Source organism: Zeugodacus cucurbitae, unplaced genomic scaffold, assembly GCF_028554725.1.
Source record: "Zeugodacus cucurbitae isolate PBARC_wt_2022May unplaced genomic scaffold, idZeuCucr1.2 ctg00000153.1, whole genome shotgun sequence".
NCBI classification, from domain to species: Eukaryota; Metazoa; Arthropoda; class Insecta; order Diptera; family Tephritidae; genus Zeugodacus; species Zeugodacus cucurbitae.
Window position 1 is genome coordinate 467 of NW_026530853.1, and position 2,034 is coordinate 2,500.

The 2,034-nt window shown below is 27.3% G+C and overlaps 2 non-coding genes across 2 annotated transcripts in view; both read left to right on the forward strand.

Annotated features, from left to right (window-relative positions):
- Window positions 1-552: 552 nt before the first annotated feature.
- LOC128923969 (5.8S ribosomal RNA) lies at window positions 553-731 on the forward strand. Its single transcript, XR_008472682.1, has one exon. It is a non-coding gene; the product is annotated as a 5.8S ribosomal RNA (ribosomal RNA).
- Window positions 732-1,184: 453 nt separating this feature from the next.
- Window positions 1,185-2,034, forward strand: part of LOC128923971 (large subunit ribosomal RNA) — a 3,982-nt gene continuing 3,132 nt past the window's right edge. Inside the window, exon 1 of the ribosomal RNA XR_008472684.1 lies at window positions 1,185-2,034. This exon is cut by the window's right edge and continues 3,132 nt beyond it. This is a non-coding gene — a ribosomal RNA (large subunit ribosomal RNA).

A 2,034-nucleotide genomic window follows, 5' to 3' on the forward strand; every position in this document is an offset into this window, starting at 1 on the left:
TCGTAACAAGGTTTCCGTAGGTGAACCTGCGGAAGGATCATTATTGTGTTCCTATCCGTAAATATTATAAAAAAACAAACAAACAAACAAACAAACAAACAAACAAAAAAAGAATAAAAAAGAAAAATTATTTTCTTTTTTTTCTTTTCATTCATTTATTTGAATGTTTTTCTTTTTTTTCTTTTTTTTTTTACTCCTTGTATTGTAGTATAATGAAAATTATATCGCATACATTGTATTTGAACGCAACAAACCTTTAAACATATATAGTTGTACTTATTATTTATAAAAATAATATAAATGATAAGTTAATTTGTTCTCATTAACGTGTAATTCCTTAAAAATATATAGAAATTAAATAAAATGTAATAAAAAAGGAATTACTGTTTTTGTTGGACTAAGACATGCGCAACTTGTAAATGTTTGGGTTGAAAATTACAATTTATTGAAAGATGTTTTAAAATAATTTATATATTATATACGAAAACGAAATGTTATTCTTTCAATAAATTAAAAACTCTTGACGTTAAATTAAAATAAACAAAAAATTATCACTCTAAGCGGTGGATCACTCGGCTCATGGGTCGATGAAGAACGCAGCTAACTGTGCGTCATCGTGTGAACTGCAGGACACATGAACATCGACATTTTGAACGCATATTGCAGTCCATGCTGTTATGTACTTTAATTAATTTTAAAGTGCTGCTTGGACTACATATGGTTGAGGGTTGTAAGACTATGCTAAATTAGTTGCTTATTCTTTTAGTCAATTAAAAGAATTTAAGCACATGGTATATTACTGGATTGTATTTTTCAATCCATAATATTAATAGCATAAAAAGAAATATAGAAAATATATTCTTGAACACCTCATATTTGAACGAAATTTTATAATAAATAAGAATCTTAGTATTCCCAAAAACAATAAAATTTCAATATTATTATTTCAAATAATATATACATTTAGAGGAACGTCTAGCATAAAATATTATTTTATTCTAGGATTGCCTTAAATGTAAAAAACCAAGAAAATAATATTGTTGTTATAATGAAGTAAGTAGTACGGGATGAAAAGATTGAATATTTATTATTAAGAAAATTATATTGGTGTTAAGAAATAATTATGTATGTTTCTTTAAAATAGCAAAAAGCTAAAATATAAAATAAATATAAATATTTTTATACAACCTCAACTCATATGGGACTACCCCTGAATTTAAGCATATTAATGAGGGGAGGAAAAGAAACTAACAAGGATTTTCTTAGTAGCGGCGAGCGAAAAGAAAATAGTTCAGCACTAAGTCACTTTGTCTATATGGCAAATGTGAGATGCAGTGTATGGAATATCTTAATATCTAGTATGAGAAATTAACGATTTAAGTCCTTCTTAAATGAGGCCATTTACCCATAGAGGGTGCCAGGCCCGTATAACGTTAATGATTACTAGAAAGATATTTCCAAAGAGTCGTGTTGCTTGATAGTGCAGCACTAAGTGGGTGGTAAACTCCATCTAAAACTAAATATAACCATGAGACCGATAGTAAACAAGTACCGTGAGGGAAAGTTGAAAAGAACTCTGAATAGAGAGTTAAATAGTACGTGAAACTGCTTAGAGGTTAAGCCCGATGAACCTGAATATCCATTATGAAAAATTCATCATTATAACTGTGATATTTATAATATTATAGTAATAGTGTGCATTTTTTTCATATAAGGACATTGTAATCTATTAACATAATAAAATATTTATCAAAAGATCATTGGTGTTAAGTTTATTCAAATTAATTTGCTTTTAGCTTATTAACATAGAATAAATACTGATGATTTGATAAAGTGTTGATAGATTTTACATATATAATGCTTAAATTCTTTTGAATTTTACAATAATATTATTATCATTGATTTTAATATTAATTGTATGCATTTATATGATTAACAATGCGAAAGATTCAGGATACCTTCGGGACCCGTCTTGAAACACGGACCAAGGAGTCTAACATATGTGCAAGTCATTGGGTTATATTAAACCTAATG